The following is a 10,632-nucleotide window of genomic DNA, read 5'->3' as shown; positions in this document are numbered from 1 at the left end:
ATAATATTTATAATATTAAATTATTATATGCGTTACCTTAATAAAGATATTGTTATAAATCAATTAATTTCAAACGATGTTGTTCGAGCCCCACATGCTTCGCACCACCGGCAATCGTGCCACACGATTCGTGTGTCCAAGGAAGCTTGATATTGGTCTATCCCGATCCCTCCGCCGCCGAATATTACAGTCCGGTTTCGAGTCTCACGGATTATCGTGAGCGACGGCATCGATGGGGGCATACAGCGGTGACTCACCACTTTTCATTTTCAATTCGTTCTTCTTTTCTTTTTTTTCGTCTTTCACTTTTCTTTTTTTGCGTCGTGGTGACGCCTTGACCTGTGCACGTTTTTAACTCGCAGTTGCATTTTATTTTTCTACTAATCAACGTGTGTATGCCTTATCATCGTCGTCGTTATATTCGACATAAGTGCGTCCTCGCCATCACCGTAATTAATTAACGTGTGTGCACCTTCGCCGTCGCTGTTCAAACCGGCGTGTACGTTCGTGTTGTTGCCCGGTTTGTTTGTGCTGTTTCATCATTGCTTATCTGCAACTTCCATCTCATGGTGTCAAGAATAATGTCCATATTTTCCATCATCGGGTGATAGTCAAATCGCTAATAATAAAAAAAAAAAAGTCTATGATCAGCAAATGATCTTCTGGTCATTTACTAATAAATATTTGTTAATTTATTATTATTCTGGGGCACCTCGTAAATTCAATATTTGTATATTATTATAATTATTAAGCGCAACGCGCATCCATTGTATACCTTGTTATTGTTTTTCAATCATTAACGTCGAATTGTACGATCGGTCTTCAATATATCTACCTATCCCGCAACCAAACGCGAGTCTTGGTGGTTAACTGCCACAGCCGTAAGAGCCGCCACAGCGTAGACAGAAGTAATTGCAGATATTTTAAAATAAAAATATAATAATCATAAATTAAAATTACCACCTTTTTACCAGTTATTATTCTGAAATTGGAAAAATCATAGTTTTATATGAAAATTTACATCAGATAAATAATCAGAATCTAAAATACATATGATTTTAGGGGGATATAATTTTTAGTTCAATTATTACCATTGACAGATTTCAATATAAAAAAAAAACCTGTGGGCGTTGTAGCGCCTTATATTCTACCAAAGTCCTACATAAATTTCTAATTCAGAGAACACACTTTGATTTTCAGAGAACTCAGTATTTTTGGCCATGGCAATAAAAATTAACTTTTTTTTAGGCTAAATTTAACAAGTTCAGTACGCTTATATTAGGTATATTTTTTGATCATCTATATTATAAATTGAAAACTTATAATAAAAAAAAAATAAAGTATGAAAAAATAAGCTTATAGTATAATACTAAATTTGTTAAATTATGAAAATAACTTTTTTTGGGTTTAGGTATATAAATACAACAGTTTAAACTTTATTAAATCTTTATTTATCTTTTAATTAAATTTCTTTAAACGAAATTTGAATATATAACCAGTTAATGTTTATAATAATAAACTTATGTACGTAATAAGAAATCGTGCAGATAGATTAATGTTTATGACAGAATTTTATTCTATATCTTAAACTTACAATATTTCAATTTTAATTATCAATTAATGAAGTTGTCATTTCAACCATTATGTTACTAAATATACAAAAATTACTGTATATCTTGGATAAAACTTCTATTTAATCAAAATAAACTCATAAATTCCTCTAGTCACTTAAGATTTAGAATAATTATATAATTTTAATTATAATATCAGTTAAAAATAATTACTATGATGAACATATTTATTTTACGTAAACATTCTTTATGATAGGTTAAAAATAACAATAATAAAAATAATAGTTATCTAATTTAAATATTTCTAAATGTCTCAGAAGTAAAATCTTATTTTTTACAGATAATTATTTAATTACATCTCTAACACTCATCACATTCTTGTATTCGTTGCAAAATGTTTGATAATCTACAATGTCATCGTTGAAATAATTTCCAATATCTACGCAATCAAGTCAAAACAAAAAAGTAGAAAAAAATTTGGATATTTCATTACCAAAAACATTTCCCCGCAACTTTTTAGTCATCGGTATGCTCATTTATATACTACTGAATTGTTTAAGAGATCCACTGCTAATGTGCGCTTGATATATATTGAATACAAATAAAGTTTTACAATATAATTTTACATTTAATTTTTGTAAACGCACGTATTATTACTATTTTCGCTTTGTTTTCTTGGATTTAAACAATTTAAGAATTATTTTTTGACACTTAAATTACGAGGACATAAAAATGTATCATTTTATTATATCAATGCACACAAAAAAAAAAAAGTTCATAATTCGTTAGCACATCCGGTTTATGACGTGTATATAATACGTGTCATATAGTACTTTGAACACGAAATGCACAAAATGTACATAGAAAAACGTAAAGTATCAACTGCTCCGTTATCCTTGGCTTTTAACTTATATTATTATGAGATTTAACAATGCGTCCCGTTGTATAGCGACTTAATGTTAATAACATCCTTCAGTCCTATAACTGAATAGTGTCAGTATGTACAATGCATTTTTATACGACGAGCCCAACTCAACACCGTCGCGCCACTTCTATTTCCTTATTTCACATTTATTTACTTGCAGACCGACATAAACGAGGTCCAAAAAAAAAAAAAACGGAAATCTTACGAACCGTTTAAAAAATAACAAAATGTATTCAGATGGTTTGAAAAGGAGCGGACGAATGACGGGACGCGTATCGTTGTCATATATTATAATACATTATTATACAATCATAAAACATCCTTGTTGAAGTAAACAATGGTATACTGCTATAACCAATATAATCGCGTAATTGGGGGGATGATATTAGAAATATGGGTCGAAGTTATAAATATCCCTTATTATGTATTTTATTTATCACAAATCCCCAATACCAATGTTGGCTTAGACAGATAAAACGGATGTGTCTCGATTATATAATATAATCTCGTATTATAGCTTTACAACTCTAGAAGACAATATGAGACTCAGTCTTTCCACCATCAGCCCTCGACTTCCTCAACTTTGTAAAAACCACTAGGGTCCAATTTATCTTTAGTTTTTATATAAATTATTAATATTTTTCTCACTTTTTTTTTTTTTTTTTTAATTGCAAATTTAAACTTTAAAATATCAATTTTTATTGAACGTTGCAACTTAATAAATTGTTGGTGTACTTATTATTTTTCTGTGTACTGTATTATTTATTTTTTTTTTGTTGATTCAAGAATTATTCTAAAATACACAGTGTTAAGATTATTTATTATTTTGATGTTAGGGTGACGCGATGTTTGATTCTAGTGGCTAAAAGTGACATGAATGAGAAAAGGAAATTCACTGATCTCCATGGTACTATTCCTCTCATATTTGATCGAACACGTGGTGTACGTGAATTCTGGTTCATTCTCGCATGCATCGGCATGACGTTAATGGAATATTTATTGATGTAGTGATAGTGGGGAGCATCAGATACTATTAATTTAACATCATATTATGTTTAACGTATGAACGCATTTTTTCAGTTTATCACGGTTGACTACTATCAGTTCTCTAACGAGAATGAAGACGTGACAACGATGTGTTGCGAAGCGGTTAAGCCAGTTTTTCGCAAACTTTTTTTTATTTCACCCTTAATTCCCCCCTCGTCAATCGATTTAAAAAAAAATCGTTTAATTTTTATTAGTTTTTCCAAAACGGTAAAAAAATAACATGAGATGAATTTTATAATATGAATTACAAATTCATAAAATTTAATATTAATGAAAATTACATAATCACGCCGACTATAAATCAAAGTTGATAATGGACTTGAACCTAAACGAAGCCACTGGTTTGATTGTATACAGGTAAAATACCTGCACTAGACCCCATGCAAGACGGAACACCATCAAAAAACTTAAGAACACATACCGTACGATCGCATAGCGTTATTTCGCTACGAGTTGTACATTCACGATCCACTTTCGGCCTGAAAAGAAAAAGCCACGGAAAAAGCCCAACCCGTGGTTCTCTTAAGTTCTGTAAAGTTCTTCGGGGCGTCGTTCGAGCACTTGGGTACAACGCATTGCCCCGAAGCGTAAATCCGTTGCGCCGATTACCCGGGACCTGAACCATAGAAGTTGATGTTTGGATGGTCAATTAGCGCAGCCGTCCAACTAGCCGCGTTCCCGCGTACATGTATCGAGGGCATATTTGCCGTCTAATCGAACCCGTACTCGAACACAGCTAAGGCGGTCCCTTCGTCGTATGCGCTCACCGTCAACGTGTCCTGTGCATAATTGCGTACGCGCCGATAACGATCGCCTGGCGCGCGTGAGTGCAAGTAGCAAATTTCTGGAAACCGATCGTTGTGCGCCTAGAGGATTCTAACCGCGAGGGACCGATTTTTCCGCCGTTGGAACGTGACGAAAATTCAAACTACTGAGGTTTGCAGGGGTTACAACCGATACATATATAATAAAGGTAATAACAATATAATAACAGTGCAACATTAAAGCCGACCATACACATACATATTCGTCATAATCGGTGCTCACGAAATGTCATGTCGTGATTTTTAATCGACTCCATTGTGAAAACAACGTCGATAATGTCCGTTCCGTCGGGATATTAAAATATTTATTCTAACTCATCGTGATGCGCAGAGCTCATTAGTAATTATTTAATTTGGTGAAACATGAATTAGAACAATAAAATAATAAAGACGTATTCACACGAAAACTAAAATATAACACGCACACGGACAGTGGCGTAGCCAAATAAATATTTTTTTTTTTTTAGGTAGGGGTTAAGCTTTCAATTCTATCTCCTAATTATGTACTAACTATTCAATTTTAACAAGTCCATTAAACATAAGTTAAAACATAAAATTTTTTATCATTTAGTCTGTAGAAGCTATGAAAAAATGTTTGATGATATAACAATACACCTATGTCCTAAAATGATTTTATTTATATCCTACGAAATAAAAGAAACATTACGGAAGGATGAGGTTCTAACCCGTTAGCCACTACTCAGACTACGCCACTGCACACAAGTGTGCAGGATATATTTTTGTAAACATTAAAAGAAAATAATAGCATTAAAACGCAGTTTTTCGCATCATCGAAGAATTATAATTATAAATAATACTCGGCACTAAAATGATAACTAATTTTTTAAGGTTCGTCTGAATGGTTCATTTTTATTTATATTTAAAGATTTCCTCTTACACTGCCAAATGCTAACTAAAGTTCCCTATTCTAAAATTCGATTTAAGCATACGCTACTTTCCTCTCATTCCTTAAAAACTTTCTCTGGATGACTGTTCTCTGTGCACCCTCTTTATCTTTCTTCCTATTTGTAATATTCCTCATATTTAAATGTCCAAGATTATCTACGCTGTGTACTTGCTTTTAAATGAACTTAATTCTAATAAGATCCCCTCCAATTTGAAGCCCATTCTAGCTACTCACCTTCTATAATAGTATCTATTATTTCTCTCGTGGCTTTTAGTTTAACGTTTCGTTTAATTGAAACAATTGTATCCTAGTTTAATTGTAATAAGAGTATTTTTTTTTAGTTTTTAGTTAATTTATTTTTTTTTTTTTTTTTTTTTTTGTAATTATGATGTAATAATGATAAGTACTGTTGAGACTAATTATAAAATAAAGTCTAAATAAAAAAAAATAAAACAAACATTTAAGATATTTTAATTAAGCTTGACATTTTACCAAGTCTGTAACTTTAAACTACTTTAATTACTTTGTAGACGTCCATTCAATGTTTGTTAAAATCAATATAAAAATATGTTAATTTTAATTTGAAATAAACAATCTAATAAGTGCAATCAAATCGAATTGAATTTAATTTAAATATTAAATGATTTAATTTTTTATTATTTATAAAATTGTCTAGTAACCCGTTTGTAAGTAATTAAATATTTTTTTATTTTTTTTTTCAGAACTATGGGCAATTTGAACTTTGAAGTATGAATTTACATAAAACCATAATAGTTTTTATTTTAATAACCAATCGTCGAAGAAAAGGAATTGTTTGTGTAAAGTATTAATGATATTTAAGTTGTTTTCCGAAACATGGATATTTCAATTGCATTTTAGTAGATTTTTCTCAATAAAGTACCAATTATTTATAACGAATACATCAGATTTTATAAAATAAAGAAAACAATAATAATTAATGCAATTGTCATAAACATAAATAATTGCTATTGTCTTATAATAAATTATAAAAGTCCGATATGAAAATATAAGATAGCATTTAATAACAACTACAAGACCATTTATATGGTAAGAATACTCGGAGAAACATTAGAAATTACATTTTAATAGTTACATTATATGGTTGTACATTTTTTCTCCAGCTACTATTTTCGATGTTTTACAACATAAATGTATGTATTCAACTAATATTAAACTATCAGAACCTGGGATATTTAAAATTAAGTTGTAAACAACAAAATCCTAGTCATATGCGTTCGTTATCCCCTCAAACCTAACGAACAATCGGTTACGACTTAGTCATACTGATTTTAAATCTTTAAAGTGTCTTGTGACTAACTATTTCTTATACAAACTTATATCTGAAAAATAAAATCAGAAATCAACGCATAAAACTTTTACAAAATATTATTGTATGTTTTTCAAACAATTTTTCTTTGCTTTGTAAGAATTATTTCAAGAAGCTCAAAAATTGTCATGTTCAGTTTCTTGTAGTTTGTACCGTATGCAAAATGTATTATCGTTGAAAATGTATGTTCTCTAAGATAATATTTATTTCTGAATGTCAAAGTTAAATATCTAAAATCTGTATCGTTAAAAGTAAACGCATCGTTTCATATTTCTTGCATTATTTTGCGATAACTGATTTAAAGCAACATTAGCAAATACAATAAGAACAACACTTATTTACTAAATAGTATCATATGATAATAATGTCGACTGACTGTTCATTTGTTTCCTCAAATATAGCCATATGGTTTGGAATTTTCAAATGTGAACATCACTAACCTTTGCATAAAGATCAATGAAAATAAAATTTCAACATGATAGTGAATCACTTACAGTGATGAAATACTAGGTTACGCCGAAATGTAGTTACCATAGTTCCGTAACGTAAAACTAAAAATGAAAACGTTTCGACGGAAATTTGAAACAACAATAGAGCACGAAGAAAAGTTAATTGTTTTTTGTTATTTTTTTACCTCACCACCACCAATTGATTTTAATAATCCACAATTACAAAAAACCTTACCGTGACGCACGCGCTGTGCAAAACGTATAATCAAATTATTTTAGTACACACTAGTACCGTCTACCTTTATAATATTATTATTATTATTATTATTATTATTATTATTATTATTATTATTATTATATATGAAACCAACCCACACTCCTTTGTTCGGGGCGAATAATTCTCTAGCGTAATGCACACAATATGTGGAGGGAAATTAGTTAACGCGCATTATAAACTTTGAGTCAGTATCAAAGTTACCGGCGTACTCTAGGCACGTGTGCGGCGCGGGAACGAGATAAAGGCGGGCGGTATTGTAGCGCAGGTACGTCTGTATAAAACGACGTGGTGCGCGCCGTGTGTGTAACCATCAAGGTTTTATGATATTTATTATTCATGTAAATTCCTGCGGATAATGAAAAACTTGCCGCGCACCGGATGGCGTACCACGAGTCGGCGGCAGTGGCATCGACCGGCGGAGTATGGTCGAATTGCACTTATTTTAGTCAAATTGCACTTGGCTTAAAATAGGTAATGGTCGAACTGCACTCGGGTAAAAAGCAAGTAGTGGTCGAACTGTGCTTGGGCTCAAAAAAGTATTACAATACAATTATCATGCATTTGAAGGAGTTGGATTTATTTTATTTAGTTACATTTATTATTATTTAGTAATCATTGGCGTGGTTAAAAATTATTGTTTTATACAACACATTATTATATATTATTTATATATGTTTACATTATAATTGTTATATTAAACATTATATTATATTATATTATATTATACATATTATTATTACAATACATTTTTTTTTTTTTTTTAATCGTGAAATTTTATTATTGTCATAATTATAATTTTTTTTTATCATTTCGATCTTTTTTTGTAGTAATGACTAACTGTATTCAAAAATTCTATCCTGGTAATACGCTTCTGAGTATATATGTTATTATTATATAATATTATCCAGTGTCGAAGCACGAGTATTTATGTTGGGGAGACATTAATATAACACATTACAACCCCCCCCCCCATTTAAAACTTTATATCTATTTATGATAAAAGGGACACGGTCTTTAATTTTTTATTTCATATTTTTTTTTCATATGAGTAGTTTACTATTCCATCATTTAACATTTCATTAATTAAATAATCAGGCATATTGGCGAATGACAATAATACAATATTTTAATATTTAGATACGAATATCACGTCAGAAATAAATAAATCGTAAAATAAAAACCAACCAATAACTACGATAACAAAATTGCGTTGAATGATAACGCGTCAACGCGAAAAGCAATGACATTATAATCATTTATATTAAAATTAAATAATAAATACGAACGATAGACATGTCTCATAGCGCAATGATAATCCCCACTTAATAAACTATTTCCTTTGCACACCGTGCCTTGAAAAAACGAGACGTTGCAACGCGTCATCTCATAATATTAATTTTTATATCTGTATTAGAGGTGCGTTACCACAGCACCCGCACTTTCGAAATCATGAATTGTAATCAAGCAGTATTATATACTTTATTTCATACAATTTTGTACAACCCCCAAACCTCCCCAAAATTCAATTTAATTTTACGGGTGTTGCGGTAACGTTACACCAGCACCCGGATCAATTATTTTTTCACAAATTTCAACTTTAAACCGTACAGTATTATGTACTTTATTTTGTACAACCAAAATCAAATTTTGTATAAACCCCCCCCCCCCCCCGAAATTCAATTTCATCTTACGGGTGTTATCGCGTATCATTTATCAATATCGTGTCTAAGGCACTTGTATCGAAGATACAGTACTTCTTTTTAGGTAGGAATAGTTGTTGTTGATTAATTTATATAATTCAAAAATAATCAACAGAATATATTAGATAAGTTCTCAGATATCAAGTTTTAAAATTATGTCAATTATATGAAGTAGGTGCACTATTTTAACAATAGTTAAATTAATCTTTTATATATTAATATCGTATTACATTTTTAAATTTGTTAATGAATGATTTATTTTCTGATAAGAATAACAAAAAAAAATCGAAGAGTATCTACATTATATGCAGATACATCGTTACATGTATATGTCTTATTTCTACTGAATACAGTTGACATAAGAATGTCAACGCCGATTAGGTATTAGATACTAGAATTAAGCTGTAGGTAACGTTTTTAATACGTGTAAAAAATAAACAAGGTTCGAAGACCGCATGTTAAATATTTTTTTGAATATACATTTTATTTTAATTTAAATGACAGAATCGTCATTTATAAAACTTTAAGGCCTTCTTCACACCAGGCAACTCCCAGGTGACGCGACGGATACTCGAGTATCGTCCGTTTGAGTTGCTTGTTAGTAAGATATCCATAAGCAACAAATCGCCGCACACTGAGCTACTATGAAACTACTGTGAAGCGACGATATTTTTTAGTCTACCTCTAGCCACCAATTGTTTACCAACCTGTTGCTAAGTTTTCAATATGTCGTCAAATGAAGATTCATCAAGTGATGATGATGTAGTTGTCGCATATTATTATAACTATTATAGACAGAGAAAAATCAAAAGAATGTGGTGCCACCATTATATTGAAAAGAACATTCACTGCCGTTTATTTGTTGCTGCTAAAGAGCTAGAACAGTCTGATTCTAAGTTCATAGCATTCTACCGCATGACGAAAGAATCATACCAACTCTTGATCGACATTGTTTCTCCATCTATACGTCAGAGGGATACAGTTATGCGGGAATGTGTAAGTGCGGAAGAAAGGATTTTGATTACTTTGAGGTAAGTAGCTTTATTGATAATTTTAGCATTATATTTTAAAAAGCAATTTTAGCATGTTTAATAATAATAACAAAAATTTTAACATTACATACAAGTTAAAACGTTACATTGGTTTCATCTCTATTTCATTCTCTCTCTTCTTCTATAGCCATAGATACCAACTGAGGGTAACTAATAACTGGATAACTATTAGATTCGCTTATGGAATTACTCCTGTTGTTACGTGCCACCGGCTCGATTTCAAGTGTTGCAAGTCGAAGATGTGTTTAATTTAAATAAACATGAGACTTTTAATACATTAATACATTTATTTTAATACTCAAAGTGTTAACAAAATTCTAATACAAAGTGACGTGAAGTTGCTTGTTGTTCCGTGACTAGAACTCATCTGAATTGTGGTCATTTTGATCCCTCTTTTATATGGATTGATTGACGTCATTGGTCTTGTTGTTTCGGCATAACTCCTTATTTAGCAATAGGCCACGTTCGTTTGACCTACTTATCATTTTATAGATTACATCTTTTAATATATATTACTGGTCTTATTAAATGT

This window comes from Sipha flava, unplaced genomic scaffold, assembly GCF_003268045.1.
Source record: "Sipha flava isolate LNK unplaced genomic scaffold, YSA_version1 75_pilon_pilon, whole genome shotgun sequence".
NCBI classification, from domain to species: domain Eukaryota; kingdom Metazoa; phylum Arthropoda; class Insecta; order Hemiptera; family Aphididae; genus Sipha; species Sipha flava.
Note: the sequence above shows the minus strand (reverse complement) of the source record.